The following is a 21117-nucleotide window of genomic DNA, read 5'->3' as shown; positions in this document are numbered from 1 at the left end:
ACTTTTTAAAATATTCCACTTTTTTCCTTTAATTTGTCCCATTGAAATGAATGGGAAACTTCTGCAATTCTGCTAAAATTTGCTTGTTTTTGAAACTTAACTACTTCCTCATATTTTCACCTAGAACAACCATTCAAACTTTAAAATGTTCACAAATTATTGGGCTATTCAGGTATGATTCAGCTTTTTCAAATCTTTTACTGTTTTACTTTTATGCCTCTTAAAGTTTTGAGTTGCAAAATTGTGATTTTTCACAAAATACATGTGTTGTTATGGTTGCTATGCTCTTGGCTTCCAGTGTGCCACTGAAGGTTTTGCAATTTTCACTTCATGTCCGAACAACTTCCTGCTACTTGCTCAATTTTCACTCAACTTCCACAAATTATACATCAAAACGTAGGTATTTTTGCTGGCTTTCAGAAAATGTCACCATCATTGTTGTGGGATTTATAGAATTTTTGCAAATCTCCTCAGACTAACACAAGGTCAGAAAACTCTCCATATAAAGTGAATGGAGAGCTTGTTCAAAATCACCGCTGGATTTCTGTAATGAGAGGCATATTCGAATCGTCATATCTCCTTAACGAAGCAAAGTTAAGACATGAGGCTTGTCCCCGAATATCTTCAGACACCCCTGACGCTCACAATTCAAGAATTTCTTTCTCACCTATTACCGTTCTGAAATGAGTTGGACTTGTTTGAGGGTAGGAAATTCGTCCTTCGCTCAGATTTCTTCAGATTTCAAACTGTGGAAATGAACCACTTTTTTCTCTCGTCATAACTTTTTGTTGGATTTCCACAGAGACCTGAAAATTTCCATGATTGTTCACCAAAGCCTGCTGTCTCTTACGGTGAAAGAATGATATCGATACTCCAAATAGATTTCAAGTCACAAAGCGTTGTTTGAGGGCAAGTCAAGGCAGTTTTTGCTTCGCTCTACTCAGTTATGGTGCATTACAAGTCAAATATCTTTAATAATTCATATTTTAATGATAAATTGTAAACACTGGAAGATTCCCCCATCTCTTCTGAACAAAACGGTGTAAGAATGACCGCTCTAGCCCCTACGGTTTGGAAATTATGGTCATTTGTTTGAGGGGAGTCCTCACTATGAGAAATAGGCTGCAATAATCCTGTGCCTCTCTGTGCTGCGTGTGTAAAAAGAGGCACATGTTTTGGTGGGAAAAAGTACACAGGCTCTCTGATTGGTGGATTCAAATTCAGCAGCTCCCAGGCTGACCTAGAAACTTACTTCTCTCTCCCTGTGCATTTTTTTGCTGATTTTTTCATTTAACAAGTATATTTGAGGGACCCTCAGCATGTTCAGCATTTTTTCAGCTGTCCATTTTGCTTTTCCAATTTTTCTGTTTAACTTATTACTATTGTGCTAAATAATACTATTTCTGCTATTTTATAAGATTTGTGCCTAATATAGTATTTCTGCTAAATTACAATATTTCTGCTTTTTATACTATTTGTGCTAAAACATAGTATTTCTACTAAATGTAGTATTTATGCTTAATCATACTATTTCTGCTTTTTATGGGATTTGTGCCTAATATAGTATTTCTGCTTTTTATAGGATTTTTGCTCAAACATAGTATTTCTACTAAATGTAGTGTTTATGCTTAATCATCCTATTTCTGCTTTTTATAGGATTTGTGCTTAATATAGTATTTCTGCTAAATTATAGTATTTCTGCTTTTTATAGTATTTGTGCTAAAACATAGTATTTCTACTAAATGTAGTATTTATGCTTAATAATAGTATTTCTATATATTTCTGCCAGGTCCCCAGGCAGCCAATCCTCTGTGAGGACTGAGACATTCAAATTTTCAAATCAGGGCCTGCACGGCTTCCCAGCCAATCATATATGTGTCCTGAGGCATTCAAATTTGCATATTGGGGCCTTCATGGCTTCTAAGCCAGCCAATCATATCTGAGGGCTGAGGAATTCAAATCCACAAATCAGGGCCTGCACAGCTTCCCAGCCAGCCAATCATGTATGTGGGCTCCAGGTATTCAAATTTGCATATTGGGGAATTCGTGGCTTCTAAGTCAACAAGTCATCCATGTCATATATCTCTAAAAATTCATATTTTAATGATAAATTGTCAACACTTGAAGATTCCCCCATCTCTTCTGAACAAAACGGTGTAAGAATGACCGCTCTAGCCCCTATGGTTAGGAAATTATGGTCATTTGTTTGAGGGGAATCCTCACTATGTGAAATAAACTGAAAGAAGCAGGTCTATGTCTCTGTGCTGCGTGTGTAAAAAGATGCACCTGTTTTGGCGGGAAAACGTAAACAGCCTCTCTGATTGGTGGATTCAAATTCAGCAGCTCCCAGGCTGACCTAGAAACTTACTTCTCTCTCCCTGTGTGTGTGTGTGTGTGTGTGTGTGTGTGTGTGTGTGTGTGTGTTTAGTGGGAGAGAGAGGACCCTGCCCTTATTTGGCAGCATGTCATTGTAGGATTTAAATTGAACATAGTTAGACTGGTTGACTGGATTAGAGCCTGTGTTTGTGTGTCCCTCTGTGCATTTGTGTTTCAATAAGTTATTACTATTCTGCTAAATCATAGTATTTCTGGTACTTTTCGGTACTTGTGCTAAATACAGTATTTCTGCTAAATCATACTATTTCTGCTTTTCATAGGATTTATGCCTAATATAGTATTTCTGCTAAATTATAGTATTTCTGCTTTTTATAGGATTTGTGCCTAACATAGTATTTCTGCTAAATTATAGTATTTCTGCTTTTTATAGGATTTGTGCCTAACATAGTATTTCTGCTAAATTATAGTATTTCTGCTTTTTATACTATTTGTTCTAAATTATAGTATTTCTGCTTTTTATAGGATTTGTGCCTAACATAGTATTTCTGCTAAATTATAGTTTTTCTTCTTTTTATAATATTTGTGCTAAAACATAGTATTTCTACTAAATGTAGTATTTATGCTTAATAATAGTATTTCTATATATTTCTGCCAGGTCCCCAGGCAGCCAATCCTCTGTGAAGACTGAGACATTCAAATTTTCAAATCAGGGCCTGCACGGTTTCCCAGCCAGCCAATCACATATGTGGTCTCAGGCATTCAAATTTGCATATTGGGGAATTCGTGGCTTCTAAGTCAACAAGTCATCCATGTCATATATCTCTAAAAATTCATATTTTAATATTAAATTGTCAACACTTGAAGATTCCCCCATCTCTTCTGAACAAAACGGTGTAAGAATGACCGTTCTAGCCCCTACGGTTAGGAAATTACGGTCATTTGTTTGAGGGGAGTCGTCACTATGAGAAATAGACTGCAAAAATCCTGTGTCTCTCTGTGCTGCTGCGTGTGTAAACAGATGCACCTGTTTTGGTGGGGAAAAGTGCACAGCCTCTCTGATTGGTGGATTCAAATTCACCAGCTCCCAGGCTGACCTAGAAACTTACTTCTCTCTCCCTGTGTGTGTGTGTGTGTGTGTGTGTGTGTGTGTGTGTGTGTGACAGAGAGAGAGAGAGAGAGAAAGGCTTTTAATGGGATGATCTCATTCTAAGATTTAAATTCAATATATTTAGACTGGTTGACTGAATTGGATCTTGTGTGTGGGTCTCTCTGTGCATGTGTGTTTCCTCATGTGTACATATTTGTGATTGTGTGGCTGTAATAAATTTTTTTGCAGATTTTTGTCATTTAACAAGTATATTTGAGGGACCCTCAGCATGTTCAGCATTTTTTCAGCTGTCCATTTTGCTTTTCCAATTTTTCTGTTTAACTTATTACTATTGTGCTAAATAATACTATTTCTGCTATTTTATAAGATTTGTGCTTAATATACTATTTCTGCTTTTATAGGATTTGTGCTTAATAAAGTATTTCTACTAAATGTAGTATTTGTGCTTAATCATACCATTTCTGCTTTTTATAGGATTTGTGCTTAATATAGTATTTCTGCCAAATTATAATATTTGTGCTAAAACATAGTCTTAATTTAAAATTACAATATTCATAGTTTATCACAGTGTCTCTGGTAAATCACAATATTTCTGCTCTGTTGTACTATTTTTCTAAATCATAGTGTTTCTGTAATGTTTAAGTATTTTTGGCTAAATATATTCTTTCTGTTATCTTATACTATTTCTCCTAAATTCTTGTATTTTTGAGAAGTTATCATGTTTCTGGTAAGTTACAATATTTCTGCTAAATTCTGCTATGCTATTGTATCTCTGCCAAGTATTATGTTTCCTCTAAGATATTGCAGTTCTGCTAAGTTATTCCATTTTAGCAAACTTCTTTTGCTTCTGCAAAGTTTTTACAATTTCTGCAACTTTTCAGCTTTTTCAGCTACTTTTTGCATACAGCTTCAGCTTTAAAGCATCCACACTGCATTTTCGCAGGAAATGCAAATTTTTCTAGTTGTGTGGATGCTTAAGCATCCACACTATTGAGTTCCTGTTTCTCTTTATTCTTTATTATTATTATTATTCTTAGGACTTCCGTACACTTTTCGCCGTTTAACTACTTCCACAATTTTTGTGCTATTTTCACCGTTCAAATTTTAAACTATTCAGCTATTTTTGCTCTTTCCTGCTATATCTTTTGGTATTTTTAACTATTAAACTTTTTAAAATATTCCACTTTTTTCCTTTAATTTGTCCCATTGAAATGAATGGGAAACTTCAGCAATTCTGCTAAAATTTGCTTGTTTTTGAAACTTAACTACTTCCTCATATTTTCACCTAGAACAACCATTCAAATTTTAAAATGTTCACAAATTATTGGGCTATTCAGGTATGATTCAGCTTTTTCAAATCTTCTACTGTTTTACTTTTATGCCTCTTAAAGTTTTGAGTTGCAAAATTGTGATTTTTCACAAAATACATGCGTTGTTATGGTTGCTATGCTCTTGGCTTCCAGTGTGTCACTGAAGGTTTTGCAGTCTTCTCTTCATGTCCGAACAAATGTTTGCTACTTGCTCAATTTTCACTCAACTTCCACAAATTATACATCAAAACGTAGGTATTTTTGCTGGCTTTCAGAAAATGTCACCATCATTGTTGTGGGATTTATAGAATTTTTGCAAATCTCCTCAGACTAACACAAGGTCAGAAAACTCTCCATATAAAGTGAATGGAGAGCTTGTTCAAAATCACCGCTGGATTTCTGTAATGAGAGGCATATTCGAATCGTCATATCTCCTTAACGAAGCAAAGTTAAGACATGAGGCTTGTCCCCGAATATCTTCAGACACCCCTGACGCTCACAATTCAAGAATTTCTTTCTCACCTATTACCGTTCTGAAATGAGTTGGACTTGTTTGAGGGTAGGAAATTCGTCCTTCGCTCAGATTTCTTCAGATTTCAAACTGTGGAAATGAACCACTTTTTTCTCTCGTCATAACTTTTTGTTGGATTTCCACAGAGACCTGAAAATTTCCATGATTGTTCACCAAAGCCTGCTGTCTCTTACGGTGAAAGAATGATATCGATACTCCAAATAGATTTAGAGTTAGAAAGCGTTGTTTGAGGGCAAGTCAAGGCAGTTTTTGCTTCGCTCTACTCAGTTATGGTGCATTAGAAGTCAAATATCTTTAATAATTCATATTGTAATGATAAATTGTAAACACTGGAAGATTCCCCCATCTCTTCTGAACAAAACGGTGTAAGAATGACCGTTCTAGCCCCTACGGTTTGGAAATTATGGTCATTTGTTTGAGGGGAGTCCTCACTATGAGAAATAGGCTGCAATAATCCTGTGCCTCTCTGTGCTGCGTGTGTAAAAAGAGGCACATGTTTTGGCGGGAAAAAGTACACAGGCTCTCTGATTGGTGGATTCAAATTCAGCAGCTCCCAGGCTGACCTAGAAACTTACTTCTCTCTCCCTGTGCATTTTTTTGCTGATTTTTTCATTTAACAAGTATATTTGAGGGACCCTCAGCATGTTCAGCATTTTTTCAGCTGTCCATTTTGCTTTTCCAATTTTTCTGTTTAACTTATTACTATTGTGCTAAATAATACTATTTCTGCTATTTTATAAGATTTGTGCCTATTATAGTATTTCTGCTAAATTACAATATTTCTGCTTTTTATACTATTTGTGCTAAAACATAGTATTTCTACTAAATGTAGTATTTATGCTTAATCATACTATTTCTGCTTTTTATGGGATTTGTGCCTAATATAGTATTTCTGCTTTTTATAGGATTTTTGCTCAAACATAGTATTTCTACTAAATGTAGTGTTTATGCTTAAACATCCTATTTCTGCTTTTTATAGAATTTGTGCTTAATATAGTATTTCTGCTTTTTATATGATTTGTGCTTAATATAGTATTTCTGCTTTTTATAGGATTTGTGCTTAATATAGTATTTCTGCTAAATTATAGTATTTCTGCTTTTTATAGGATTTGTGCTAAAACATAGTATTTCTACTAAATGTAGTATTTATGCTTAATCATAGTATTTCTATATATTTCTGCCTGGTCCCCAGGCAGCCAATCCTCTGTGAGGACTTAGACATTCAAATTTTCAAATCAGGTCCTGCACGGTTTCCCAGCCAATCATATATGTGTCCTGAGGCATTCAAATTTGCATATTGGGGACTTCATGGCTTCTAAGCCAGCCAATCATATCTGAGGGCTGAGGAATTCAAATCCACAAATCAGGGCCTGCACAGCTTCCCAGCCAGCCAATCATGTATGTGGGCTCCAGGTATTCAAATTTGCATATTGGGGAATTTGTGGCTTCTAAGTCAACAAGTCATCCGTGTCATATATCTCTAAAAATTCATATTTTAATGATAAATTGTCAACACTTGAAGATTCCTCCATCTCTTCTGAACAAAACGGTGTAAGAATGACCGTTCTAGCCCCTACGGTTAGGAAATTACGGTCATTTGTTTGAGGGGAGTCGTCACTATGAGAAATAGACTGCAAAAATCCTGTGTCTCTCTGTGCTGCTGCGTGTGTAAACAGATGCACCTGTTTTGGTGGGGAAAAGTGCACAGCCTCTCTGATTGGTGGATTCAAATTCACCAGCTCCCAGGCTGACCTAGAAACTTACTTCTCTCTCCCTGTGTGTGTGTGTGTGTGTGTGTGTGTGTGTGTGTGTGTGTGTGTGTGTGTGTGTGTGTGACAGAGAGAGAGAGAGAGAGAGAGAGAGAGAGAGAGAGAGAGAGAGAGAAAGGCTTTTAATGGGATGATCTCATTCTAAGATTTAAATTCAATATATTTAGACTGGTTGACTGAATTGGATCTTGTGTGTGGGTATCTCTGTGCATGTGTGTTTCCTCATGTGTACATATTTGTGATTGTGTGGCTGTAATAAATTTTTTTGCAGATTTTTGTCATTTAACAAGTATATTTGAGGGACCCTCAGCATGTTCAGCATTTTTTCAGCTGTCCATTTTGCTTTTCCAATTTTTCTGTTTAACTTATTACTATTGTGCTAAATCATACTATTTCTGCTATTTTATAAGTTTTGTGCTTAATATACTATTTCTGCTTTTATAGGATTTGTGCTTAATATAGTATTTCTGCTAAATGTAGTATTTATGCTTAATCATACTATTTCTGCTTTTTATAGTATTTGTGCTTAATATAGTATTTCTGCTAAATTTAGTATTTCTGATTAATTATAGTTTTTCTACTAAATCATAGTACAGTATTTCTGCTTTTTATGGGATTTGTGCTAAAACAAAGTATTTCTACTAAATGTAGTATTTGTGCTTAATCATACCATTTCTGCTTTTTATAGGATTTGTGCTTAATATAGTATTTCTGCTAAATTATAGTATTTCTGCCAAATTATAATATTTGTGCTAAAACATAGTCTCAATTTAAAATTACAATATTCATAGTTCATCACAGTGTCTCTGGTAAATCACAATATTTCTGCTCTGTTGTACTATTTTTCTAAATCATAGTGTTTCTGTAATGTTTAAGTATTTTTGGCTAAATATAATCTTTCTGTTATCTTATACTATTTCTCCTAAATTCTTGTATTTTTGAGAAGTTATCATGTTTCTGGTAAGTTACAATATTTCTGCTAAATTCTGCTATGCTATTGTATTTCTGCCAAGTATTATGTTTCCTCTAAGATATTGCAGTTCTGCTAAGTTATTCCATTTTAGCAAACTTCTTTTGCTTCTGCAAAGTTTTTACAATTTCTGCAACTTTTCAGCTTTTTCAGCTACTTTTTGCATACAGCTTCAGCTTTAAGCATCCACACTGCATTTTCGCAGGAAATGCAAATTTTTCTAGTTATTATTATTATTCTTAGGACTTCCGTACACTTTTCGCCGTTTAACTACTTCCACAATTTTCAGCCGATTTTCACCGTTCAAATTTTAAACTATTCAGCTATTTTTGCTCTTTCCTGCTATATCTTTTGCTATTTTTAACTATTATACTTTTTAAAATATTCCACTTTTTTCCTTTAATTTGTCCCATTGAAATGAATGGGAAACTTCAGCAATTCTGCTAAAATTTGCTTGTTTTTGAAACTTAACTACTTCCTCATACTTTCACCTAGAACAACCATTCAAATTTTAAAATGTTCACAAATTATTGGGCTATTCAGGTATAATTCAGCTTTTTCAAATCTTTTACTGTTTTACTTTTATGCCTCTTAAAGTTTTGAGTTGCAAAATTGTGATTTTTCACAAAATACATGCGTTGTTATGGTTGCTATGCTCTTGGCTTCCAGTGTGCCACTGAAGGTTTTGCAATTTTCACTTCATGTCCGAACAACTGTTTGCTACTTGCTCAATTTTCACTCAACTTCCACAAATTATACATCAAAACGTAGGTATTTTTGCTGGCTTTCAGAAAATGTCACCATCATTGTTGTGGGATTTATAGAATTTTTGCAAATCTCCTCAGACTAACACAAGGTCAGAAAACTCTCCATATAAAGTGAATGGAGAGCTTGTTCAAAATCACCGCTGGATTTCTGTAATGAGAGGCATATTCGAATCGTCATATCTCCTTAACGAAGCAAAGTTAAGACATGAGGCTTGTCCCCGAATATCTTCAGACACCCCTGACGCTCACAATTCAAGAATTTCTTTCTCACCTATTACCGTTCTGAAATGAGTTGGACTTGTTTGAGGGTAGGAAATTCGTGCTTCGCTCAGATTTCTTCAGCTTTCAAACTGTGGAAATGAACCACTTTTTTCTCTCGTCATAACTTTTTGTTGGATTTCCACAGAGACCTGAAAATTTCCATGATTGTTCACCAAAGCCTGCTGTCTCTTACGGTGAAAGAATGATATCGATACTCCAAATAGATTTCAAGTCACAAAGCGTTGTTTGAGGGCAAGTCAAGGCAGTTTTTGCTTCGCTCTACTCAGTTATGGTGCATTACAAGTCAAATATCTTTAATAATTCATATTTTAATGATAAATTGTAAACACTGGAAGATTCCCCCATCTCTTCTGAACAAAACGGTGTAAGAATGACCGCTCTAGCCCCTACTGTTTGGAAATTATGGTCATTTGTTTGAGGGGAGTCCTCACTATGTGAAATAGGCTGCAATAATCCTGTGCCTCTCTGTGCTGCGTGTGTAAAAAGAGGGACATGTTTTGGCGGGAAAAAGTACACAGGCTCTCTGATTGGTGGATTCAAATTCAGCAGCTCCCAGGCTGACCTAGAAACTTACTTCTCTCTCCCTGTGCATTTTTTTGCTGATTTTTTCATTTAACAAGTATATTTGAGGGACCCTCAGCATGTTCAGCATTTTTTCAGCTGTCCATTTTGCTTTTCCAATTTTTCTGTTTAACTTATTACTATTGTGCTAAATCATACTGTTTCTGCTATTTTATAAGATTTGTGCCTAATATAGTATTTCTGCTAAATTACAATATTTCTGCTTTTTATACTATTTGTGCTAAAACATAGTATTTCTACTAAATGTAGTATTTATGCTTAATCATACTATTTCTGCTTTTTATGGGATTTGTGCCTAATATAGTATTTCTGCTTTTTATAGGATTTTTGCTCAAACATAGTATTTCTACTAAATGTAGTGTTTATGCTTAATCATCCTATTTCTGCTTTTTATAGGATTTGTGCTTAATATAGTATTTCTGCTAAATTATAGTATTTCTGCTTTTTATAGTATTTGTGCTAAAACATAGTATTTCTACTAAATGTAGTATTTATGCTTAATCATAGTATTTCTATATATTTCTGCCAGGTCCCCAGGCAGCCAATCCTCTGTGAGGACTGAGAAATTCAAATTTTCAAATCAGGGCCTGCACGGCTTCCCAGCCAATCATATATGTGTCCTGAGGCATTCAAATTTGCATATTGGGGCCTTCATGGCTTCTAAGCCAGCCAATCATATCTGAGTGCTGAGGAATTCAAATCCACAAATCAGGGCCTGCACGGCTTCCCAGCCAGCCAATCATATATGTGGTCTCAGGCATTCATATTTGCATATTGGGGAATTCGTTGCTTCTAAGTCAACAAGTCATCCATGTCATATATCTCTAAAAATTCACATTTTAATGATAAATTGTTAACACTGGAAGATTCCCCCATCTCTTCTGAACAAAACAGTGTAAGAATGACCGCTCTAGCCCCTACGGTTAGGAAATTATGGTCATTTGTTTGAGGGGAGTCCTCACTATGAGAAATAGGCTGCAATAATCCTGTGCCTCTCTGTGCTGCTGCGTGTGTAAAAAGATGCACCTGTTTTGGCGGGAAAACGTAAACAGCCACTCTGATTGGTGGATTTAAATTCGGCAGCTCTCTCCCTCTGTGTCTGTGTGTGTGTGTGTGTGTGTGTGTGTGTGTGTGTTTAGTGGGAGAGAGAGGACCCTGCCCTTATTTGGCAGCATGTCATTGTAGGATTTAAATTGAATATAGTTAGACTGGTTGACTGGATTAGAGCCTGTGTTTGTGTGTCCCTCTGTGCATTTGTGTTTCAATAAGTTATTACTATTCTGCTAAATCATAGTATTTCTGGTACTTTTCGGTACTTGTGCTAAATACAGTATTTCTGCTAAATCATACTATTTCTGCTTTTCATAGGATCTATGCCTAATATAGTATTTCTGCTAAATTATAGTATTTCTGCTTTTTATAGGATTTGTGCCTAACATAGTATTTCTGCTAAATTATAGTATTTCTGCTTTTTATAGGATTTGTGCTTAACATAGTATTTCTGCTAAATTATAGTATTTCTGCTTTTTATACTATTTGTTCTAAATTATAGTATTTCTGCTTTTTATAGGATTTGTGCTTAATATAGTATTTCTGCTAAATTATAGTTTTTCTTCTTTTTATAATATTTGTGCTAAAACATAGTATTTCTACTAAATGTAGTATTTATGCTTAATAATAGTATTTCTATATATTTCTGCCAGGTCCCCAGGCAGCCAATCCTCTGTGAGGACTGAGACATTCAAATTTTCAAATCAGGGCCTGCACAGTTTCCCAGCCAATCAAATAAGTGTCCTGAGGCATTCAAATTTGCATATTGGGGCCTTCATGGCTTCTAAGCCAGCCAATCATATCTGAGGGCTGAGGAATTCAAATCCACAAATCAGGGCCTGCACGGCTTCCCAGCCAGCCAATCACATATGTGGTCTCAGGCATTCAAATTTGCATATTGGGGAATTCGTGGCTTCTAAGTCAACAAGTCATCCATGTCATATATCTCTAAAAATTCATATTTTAATATTAAATTGTCAACACTTGAAGATTCCCCCATCTCTTCTGAACAAAACGGTGTAAGAATGACCGTTCTAGCCCCTACGGTTAGGAAATTACGGTCATTTGTTTGAGGGGAGTCGTCACTATGAGAAATAGACTGCAAAAATCCTGTGTCTCTCTGTGCTGCTGCGTGTGTAAACAGATGCACCTGTTTTGGTGGGGAAAAGTGCACAGCCTCTCTGATTGGTGGATTCAAATTCAGCAGCTCCCAGGCTGACCTAGAAACTTACTTCTCTCTCCCTGTGTGTGTGTGTGTGTGTGTGTGTGTGTGTGTGACAGAGAGAGAGAGAGAGAGAGAGAGAGAAAGGCTTTTAATGGGATGATCTCATTCTAAGATTTAAATTCAATATATTTAGACTGGTTGACTGAATTGGATCTTGTGTGTGGGTCTCTCTGTGCATGTGTGTTTCCTCATGTGTACATATTTGTGATTGTGTGGCTGTAATAAATTTTTTTGCAGATTTTTGTCATTTAACAAGTATATTTGAGGGACCCTCAGCATGTTCAGCATTTTTTCAGCTGTCCATTTTGCTTTTCCAATTTTTCTGTTTAACTTATTACTATTGTGCTAAATCATACTATTTCTGCTATTTTATAAGATTTGTGCTTAATATACTATTTCTGCTTTTATAGGATTTGTGCTTAATATAGTATTTCTGCTAAATGTAGTATTTATGCTTAATCATACTATTTCTGCTTTTTATAGTATTTGTGCTTAATATAGTATTTCTGCTAAATTTAGTATTTCTGATTAATTATAGTTTTTCTACTAAATCATAGTACAGTATTTCTGCTTTTTATGGGATTTGTGCTAAAACAAAGTATTTCTACTAAATGTAGTATTTGTGCTTAATCATACCATTTCTGCTTTTTATAGGATTTGTGCTTAATATAGTATTTCTGCTAAATTATAGTATTTCTGCCAAATTATAATATTTGTGCTAAAACATAGTCTCAATTTAAAATTACAATATTCATAGTTCATCACAGTGTCTCTGGTAAATCACAATATTTCTGCTCTGTTGTACTATTTTTCTAAATCATAGTGTTTCTGTAATGTTTAAGTATTTTTGGCTAAATATATTCTTTCTGTTATCTTATACTATTTCTCCTAAATTCTTGTATTTTTGAGAAGTTATCATGTTTCTGGTAAGTTACAATATTTCTGCTAAATTCTGCTATGCTATTGTATTTCTGCCAAGTATTATGTTTCCTCTAAGATATTGCAGTTCTGCTAAGTTATTCCATTTTAGCAAACTTCTTTTGCTTCTGCAAAGTTTTTACAATTTCTGCAACTTTTCAGCTTTTTCAGCTACTTTTTGCATACAGCTTCAGCTTTAAGCATCCACACTGCATTTTCGCAGGAAATGCAAATTTTTCTAGTTATTATTATTATTATATTTTATTCTGTATTCCGTACGTTTTTTGTAATCCTACTCCTTCAAAACCGTTCAACTTAGAAAAACCATTCAAACACCGTTAGATTCCTATTCTTTTGGACAACACTGCTTCTATTTTTCATATTTTTAACATTTATATTTTTAATTTTATTCAACTTTATTCAACAAAAATTTATAATGTATTTCAATGGGGAGACCCTTCAAATCCTCATTCAACTTACTCATTTTTAAACTCTTACTACTTCCACATACATTGACATAGAGCCACCATTCAAACTTTAAAACGAAGACAAGACATTCAACTATTCAACTTGTATTTATCTTTTCAATATCTATTATACTTTTTCTTCAGTTCCAGTTTAAGTTTCATGATGTTTTTTCACCCGTTTCAGAGTTTATAATGGGTGTGTATGGGACGGAATGTTGGGGCTAGAGTGAGGCAGCTCAACTGCTAGAGTGAGAGGAGCAAAAAAATTAATCTTAAAATCTTTTTTAAAACTGCTGCTGTGTCCGCAGCGTTTGCTCTACAGGTATGATTTTACCCTCAAAACGTAGCCATGGCTGTCCTCTTTCATCCAATGTGTTTACTATTGTACTAGGTGTTATGGTTCTTTCATAAATGTCACCAATGCACAGCCTCCTCCCTCCAACTCTTCCATAGACTCTAATGTTAAAATGGCTCAGAAGGTTCGTTTGAAAATCAGAAGAGCATGGTGTCTTTCCACTGTCACCACGTCCATATAATAAGCTCCACAGGCATGAAAACTGAGAATTAGGTAGACTAGACATTGCTGTCGCTCACGGTGAAAGAATTTTGTCAATACGACTTTTACTTTTCATTTGGGAGCGATTTGTTTCGGCCTGACTTTTCTGTTCATTTTAAGCAGCAAAAGTGAGGCGCATGTCTGTGTACGTGTGTATGGAGCCATTGGGTGCAGTCACTATAGCAACCAGGCTCACACCTGCCTGCTTAACGAGCTCTCTCTCTCACTCTGCCAAGATTCATCTTAAACACTTCTCTTTCAACTGCTGCTGTGTCCACAGTGTTACAGCCATCATTTTACCCTCAAAACGTCGCCATCGTTGTTCTCTTTCCAACACCGTGTCTTTCAAAGCTCAGACTTTTAAATTTTTTAAACTGTGTGGATCCAAGCGGAGGGATCACATTTTAGTCATTCAGTGATTCAAAGAATATTAACTTTTAATATTTTTTCAGATGTTTTCTTACTAAATTTTATTTGCTCATTTCTTAGGTTTTTCTAATTTACATTTAAAACATTTTCAGCTATTTTCAAACTTCCTCTCTGTGAATGTCAGCTTTTAGCACTTCAGCACTTTTGTTTTCAGGTTAAATTCGTTTTTTTTTTTTTATCTCATTCAAAATTTTTAACTTAAATTCAGTAATTATTTCATTTCAATGCATACATTCAGATTCAAGCATTCACACTGCAGTTTCTTCAGAAAATGCACTTTCTAGTTATATTTTATTTTTCCGTACGTTTTTTGAAAGCCTACTCCTTCAAAACCGTTCAACTTAGAAAAACCATTCAAACATCGTTAGATTCCTATTATTTTGGACATGACTGCTTCTAATTTTCTCATTTTTAACATTTATATTTTTAATTTTATTCAACTTTATTCAACAAAAATTTCCCATGTATTTCAATGGGGAGACCCTTCAAATTCTCATTCAACTTACTCATTTTTAAACTCTTACTACTTCCACATACATTGACATAGAGCCACCATTCAAACTTTAAAACGAAGACAAGACATTCAACTATTCAACTTGTATTTATCTTTTCAATATCTATTATACTTTTTCTTCAGTTCCAGTTTAAGTTTCATGATGTTTTTTCAGCCGTTTCAGAGTTTATAATGGGTGTGTATGGGACGGAATGTTGGGGCTAGAGTGAGGCAGCTCAACTGCTAGAGTGAGAGGAGCAAAAAAAATAATCTTAAAATCTTTTTTAAAACTGCTGCTGTGTCCACAGCGTTTGCTCTACAGGTATGATTTTACCCTCAAAACGTAGCCATGGCTGTCCTCTTTCATCCAATGTGTTTACTATTGTCCTAGGTGTTACGGTTCTTTCATAAATGTCACCAATGCACAGCCTCCTCCCTCCAACTCTTCCATAGACTCTAATGTTAAAATGGCTCAGAAGGTTCGTTTGAAAATCAGAAGAGCATGGTGTCTTTACACTGTCACCACGTCCATATAATAAACTCCACAGGCATGAAAACTGAGAATTTGGTAGACTAGACATGGCTGTCGCTCACGGTGAAAGAATTTTGTCAGTACGACTTTTACTTTTCATTTGGGAACGATTTGTTTCGGCCTGACTTTTCTGTTCATTTTAAGCAGCAAAAGTGAGGCGCATGTCTGTGTACGTGTGTATGGAGCCATTGGGTGCGGTCACTATAGCAACCAGGCTCACACCTGCCTGCTTAACGAGCTCTGCCTGCCACTCTGCCAAGATTAATCTTAAACACTTCTCTTTCAACTGCTGCTGTGTCCACAGTGTTAAAGCCATCATTTTACCCTCAAAACGTCGCCATCGTTGTTCTCTTTCCAACATCTTGTCTTTCAAAGCTCAGACATTTAAACTTTTTAAACTGTGTGGATCCAAGTGGAGGGATCACATTTTAGTCATTCAGTGATTCAAAGAATATGACCTTTTAATATTCTTTCAGATGTTTTCTGACTCTAAATGTTCTTTTCTCATTTCTTAGGTTTTTCTAATTTACAATTAAAACATTTTCAGCTTTTTTCCAACTTCTTCTTCTGTGTAACCTTCAGCTTTTAGCAGTTCAGCACTTTTGTTTTCAGGTTAAATTCGGGTTTTTTTTTAATCTCATTCAAAATTTTTAACTTAAATTCAGTAATTATTTCATTTCAATGCATACATTCAGATTCAAGCATTCACACTGCAGTTTCTTCAGAAAATGCACTTTCTAGTTATTAGTGTGAATGCTTGAAAAGCATTCACAGTATTGTTCTTCTAATCTTTATTCTATTTTTTTATTTATTATTATTCTGTATTCCGTACGTTTTTTGTAATCTATCTCCTTCAAAACCGTTCAACTTAGAAAAACCATTCAAACACCGTTAGATTCCTATTCTTTTGGACAACACTGCTTCTATTTTTCTCATTTTTAACATTTATATTTTTTATTTTATTCAACTTTATTTAACAAAAATTTATAATGTATTTCAATGGGGAGACCCTTCAAATTCTCATTCAAATTCCTCCTCTTTAAACTGTATCTACTTCCACATACATTGACATAGAGCCACCATTCAAACTTTAAAACGAAGACAAGACATTCAACTATTGAACTTGTATTTATCTTTTCAATATCTATTATACTTTTTCTTCAGTTCCAGTTTAAGTTTCATGATGTTTTTTCACCCGTTTCAGAGTTTATAATGGGTGTGTATGGGACGGAATGTTGGGGCTAGAGTGAGACAGCTCAACTGCTAGAGTGAGAGGAGCAAAAAAATTAATCTTAAAATCTTTTTTAAAACTGCTGCTGTGTCCGCAGCGTTTGCTCTACAGGTATGATTTTACCCTCAAAACGTAGCCATGGCTGTCCTCTTTCATCCAATGTGTTTACTATTGTACTAGGTGTTATGGTTCTTTCATAAATGCCACCAATGCACAGCCTCCTCCCTCCAACTCTTCCATAGACTCTAATGTTAAACTTGCTCAGAAGGTTCGTTTGAAAATCAGAAGAGCATGGTGTCTTTACACTGTCACCACGTCCATATAATAAGCTCCACAGGCATGAAAACTGAGAATTAGGTAGACTAGACATGGCTGTCGCTCACGGTGAAAGAATTTTGTCAATACGACATGTACTTTTCATTTGGGAAGAATTTGTTTCGGCCTGACTTTTCTGTTCATTTTAAGCAGCAAAAGTGAGGTGCATGTCTGTGTCCGTGTGTATGGAGCCATTGGGTGCGGTCACTATAGCAACCAGGCTCACACCTGCCTGCTTAACGAGCTCTGCCTGCCACTGTACTAAGATTCATCTTAAGCACTTCTCTTTCAACTGCTGCTGTGTCCACAGTGTTACAGCCATCATTTTACCCTCAAATTGTCGCCATTATTGTTCTCTTTCCAACACCGTATCTTTCAAAGCTCAGGCATTTAAACTTTTTAAACTGTGTGGATCAAAGTGGAGGGATCACATTTGAGTCATTCAGTGATTCAAAGAATATGACCTTTTAATATTCATTCAGATGTTTTCTGACTCTAAATGTTCTTTTCTTATTTCTTAGGGTTTTCTAATTTACATTTAAAACATTTTCAGTTTTTTTCCAACTCCTCCTTCTGTGTAACCTTCAGCTTTTAGCAGTTCAGCACCTTTGTTTTCAGGTTAAATTCGTTGGTTTTTTTTGTTTTTTTTTAATCTCATTCAATATTTTTAACTCAAAATTCAGCAATTAATTCATTTCAGTGCATACATTCAGATTCAAGCATTCACACTGCAGTTTCTTCAGAAAATGCACTTTCTAGTTATTATATTTTATTCTGTATTCCGTACGTTTTTTGTAATCCTATAACTTCAAAACCGTTCAACTTAGAAAAACCATTCAAACACCGTTAGATTCCTATTCTTTTGGACAACACTGCTTCTATTTTTCATATTTTTAACATTTATATTTTTAATTTTATTCAACTTTATTCAACAAAAATTTATAATGTATTTCAATGGGGAGACCCTTCAAATCCTCATTCAACTTACTCATTTTTAAACTCTTACTACTTCCACATACATTGACATAGAGCCACCATTCAAACTTTAAAACGAAGACAAGACATTCAACTATTCAACTTGTATTTATCTTTTCAATATCTATTATACTTTTTCTTCAGTTCCAGTTTAAGTTTCATGATGTTTTTTCACCCGTTTCAGAGTTTATAATGGGTGTGTATGGGACGGAATGTTGGGGCTAGAGTGAGACAGCTCAACTGCTAGAGTGAGAGGAGCAAAAAAATTAATCTTAAAATCTTTTTTAAAACTGCTGCTGTGTCCACAGCGTTTGCTCTACAGGTATGATTTTACCCTCAAAACGTAGCCATGGCTGTCCTCTTTCATCCAATGTGTTTACTATTGTACTAGGTGTTATGGTTCTTTCATAAATGTCACCAATGCACAGCCTCCTCCCTCCAACTCTTCCATAGACTCTAATGTTAAAATGGCTCAGAAGGTTCGTTTGAAAATCAGAAGAGCATGGTGTCTTTACACTGTCACCACGTCCATATAATAAACTCCACAGGCATGAAAACTGAGAATTAGGTAGACTAGACATGGCTGTCGCTCACGGTGAAAGAATTTTGTCAATACGACATGTACTTTTCATTTGGGAAGAATTTGTTTGGGCCTGACTTTTCTGTTCATTTTAAGCAGCAAAAGTGAGGTGCATGTCTGTGTACGTGTGTATGGAGCCATTGGGTGCAGTCACTATAGCAACCAGGCTCACACCTGCCTGCTTAACGAGCTCTGCCTGCCACTGTGCCAAGATTCATCTTAAGCACTTCTCTTTCAACTGCTGCTGTGTCCACAGTGTTAAAGCCATCATTTTACCCTCAAATTGTCGCCATTATTGTTCTCTTTCCAACACCGTGTCTTTCAAAGCTCAGGCATTTAAACTTTTTAAACTGTGTGGATCAAAGTGGAGGGATCACATTTGAGTCATTCAGTGATTCAAAGAATATGACCTTTTAATATTCATTCAGATGTTTTCTGACTCTAAATGTTCTTTTCTCATTTCTTAGGGTTTTCTAATTTACATTTAAAACATTTTCAGTTTTTTTCCAACTCCTTCTTCTGTGTAACCTTCAGCTTTTCGCAGTTCAGCACCTTTGTTTTCAGGTTAAATTCGTTTTTTTTTTTTGTTTTTTTTTAATCTCATTCAATATTTTTAACTCAAAATTCAGCAATTAATTCATTTCAGTGCATACATTCAGATTCAAGCATTCACACTGCAGTTTCTTCAGAAAATGCACTTTCTAGTTAGTGTGAATGCTTGAAAAGCATTCACAGTATTGTTATTCGAATCTTTATTATTATTAGTGTGAATGCTTGAAAAGCATTCACAGTATTGTTCTTCTAATCTTTATTATTAGTGTGAATGCTTGAAAAGCATTCACAGTATTGTTATTCAAATCTTTATTATTATTATTATTAGTGTGAATGCTTGAAAAGCATTCACAGTATTGTTCTTCTAATCTTTAAACTATTTTATTATCCATTCCGTACGTTTTTTGTACTCTATCTCCTTCAAAACCGTTCAACTTAGAAAAACCATTCAAACACCGTTAGATTCCTCTTCTTTTGGACATGACTGCTTCTATTTTTCTCATTTTTAACATTTATATTTTTAAAATTATTCAACTTTTTTCAACAAAAATTTCCCATGTATTTCAATGGAGAGACGCTTCAAATTCTCATTCAACTTACTCTTCTTTAAACTGTATCTACTTCCACATACATTGACGTAGAGCCACCATTCAAACTTTAAAACGAAGACAAGACGTTCAACTATCCAACTTGTATTTATCTTTTCAATATCTATTATACTTTTTCTTCAGTTCCAGTTTAAGTTTCATGATGTCTTTTCACCCGTTTCAGAGTTTATAATGGGTGTGTATGGGACGGAATGTTGGGGCTAGAGTGAGACAGCTCAACTGCTAGAGTGAGAGGAGCAAAAAAATTAATCTTAAAATCTTTTTTAAAACTGCTGCTGTGTCCACAGCGTTTACTGTACAGGTATGATTTTACCCTCAAAACGTAGCCATCGCTGTCCTCTTTCATCCAATGTGTTTACTATTGTACTAGGTGTTATGGTTCTTTCATAAATGTCACCAATGCACAGCCTCCTCCCTCCAACTCTTCCATAGACTCTAATGTTAAAATGGCTCAGAAGGTTCGTTTGAAAATCAGAAGTACAGGGTGTCTTTACACTGTCACCACGTCCATATAATATACTCCACAGGCATGAAAACTGAGAATTCAGTAGACTAGACATTGCTGTCGCTCACGGTGAAAGAATTTCGTCAATACGACTTGTACTTTTCATTTGGGAGCGATTTGTTTGGGGCTGACTTTTCTGTTCATTTTAAGCAGCAAAAGTGAGGTGCATGTCTGTGTCCGTGTATGGAGCCATTGGGTGCAGTCACTATAGCAACCAGGCTCACACCTGCCTGCTTAACGAGCTCTCTCTCACTCTGCCAAGATTCATCTTAAACACTTCTCTTTCAACTGCTGCTGTGTCCACAGTGTTTGCTCTACAGCCATCATTTTACCCTCAAAACGTATCCATCGTTCTTCTCTTTCCAACACCGTGTCTTTCAAAAGCTCAGAGATGTAAACCTTTAAAACTGTGTGGATCCAAGTGGAGGGCTCACATTTTAGTCATTCAGTGATTCAAAGAATATGAACTTTTAATATTCATTCAGGTGTTTTCTGACTCTAAAGTTTCTTTTCTCATTTCTTAGATTTTTCTAATTTACAATTAAAACATTTTCAGCTTTTTTCCAACTTCTTCTTCTGTGTAACCTTCAGCTTTTAGCAGTTCAGCACTTTTGTTTTCACGTTAAATTCGGGTTTTTTTTTTTTTATCATTCAACATTTTTAACTCAAAATTCAGCAATTAATTCATTTCAGTGCATACATTCAGATTCAAGCATTCACACTGCAGTTTCTTCAGAAAATGCACTTTCTAGTTATTATATTTTATCTATTCCGTACGTTTTTTGTAATCCTACTCCTTCAAAACCGTTCAACTTAGAAAAACCATTCAAACACCGTTAGATTCCTATTCTTTTGGACAACACTGCTTCTATTTTTCATATTTTTAACATTTATATTTTTAATTTTATTCAACTTTATTCAACAAAAATTTCCCAAAATTTCCCATGTATTTCAATGGGGAGACCCTTCAAATTCTCATTCAACTTATTCATTTTTAAACTCTTACTACTTCCACATACATTGA

General features: G+C 35.1%; 1 long non-coding RNA gene across 1 annotated transcript in view; it reads right to left on the bottom strand.

Moving 5' to 3' along the window:
- Nucleotides 1-21117, bottom strand: part of LOC147336347 (uncharacterized) — a 397968-nt gene that overhangs the window by 97687 nt on the left and 279164 nt on the right. The gene's annotated exons all lie outside the window — the stretch shown is intronic.

The sequence above is a fragment of the Aulonocara sp. 'chitande type north' Nkhata Bay genome, linkage group LG3 (genome assembly GCF_057382095.1).
Source record: "Aulonocara sp. 'chitande type north' Nkhata Bay isolate Kocher_YH1m ecotype deep benthic linkage group LG3, A_spYH_male_GT1.1, whole genome shotgun sequence".
In the NCBI taxonomy this organism is placed as follows: Eukaryota; Metazoa; Chordata; class Actinopteri; order Cichliformes; family Cichlidae; genus Aulonocara; species Aulonocara sp. 'chitande type north' Nkhata Bay.
This window is presented reverse-complemented; position numbering and strand designations above follow the sequence as displayed.